This window comes from Bacillus rossius, assembly GCF_032445375.1.
Source record: "Bacillus rossius redtenbacheri isolate Brsri chromosome 4 unlocalized genomic scaffold, Brsri_v3 Brsri_v3_scf4_2, whole genome shotgun sequence".
In the NCBI taxonomy this organism is placed as follows: domain Eukaryota; kingdom Metazoa; phylum Arthropoda; class Insecta; order Phasmatodea; family Bacillidae; genus Bacillus; species Bacillus rossius.
This window is the reverse complement of record NW_026962011.1, coordinates 16,124,807-16,125,542: the sequence shown is the minus strand read 5'-3', so window position 1 is coordinate 16,125,542 and position 736 is coordinate 16,124,807.

Sequence of the window (736 nt, the reverse complement as noted above, 5' to 3'; positions counted from 1 at the left end):
GGTGCTGGCCACCTCCACGGGAGAGAGGGAAAAAAAAAGAATACCTGCTACGTAGAAAATAAATTCTTTGCTTTTACAAAATATTAATACTACTACTCTGTACAACACATGGCTATAGATATTTTTTTTGCATATATGAAATATATGTAGCCTTCGTCTTAAAGTTTATTTTTTATTTTTAGTAGATGATTTATTAATTATAATTAAATTAAGAATTTCTCAAAACCACATAAACCTGAGATTATCATTTTTTTTTAAATTAATTTTTGTTTGTTTAATTAATGTTATACTAGAAATTAATAGTTTTAAACTGAAGGCTACATACGAATGGCTAGTTCAAAAAAGTTAATTCATGATTTTATGATTTCAGTTCATTCTAGGAATTACATAAATATTTGCAATTAAGATAAAAAAATAATATAAGTACAAGTTTAGTAGATAAATAATTTTACAAAAAATAAAATACTGTAATATTCTGAATTTATTTTAAATAATATGCAAAAATACGCAGTATAAGAAAAAAAATTGTTTAGCATTTTACCCATTAAAGCAATTTTTAACAGTCTTACAGTCAAATATTAATTATTTTTAGTTTGAAATTTAAATTATACATAAAATGAATTAACCTAATATAATTTAAAGAAAAAATAATAAGAAAAATAAAATATTTATCTTAATATTAATCTATTATTCAATACAATACGTTGAGCCTAGGCTGAACTCTTCATTGTATTAT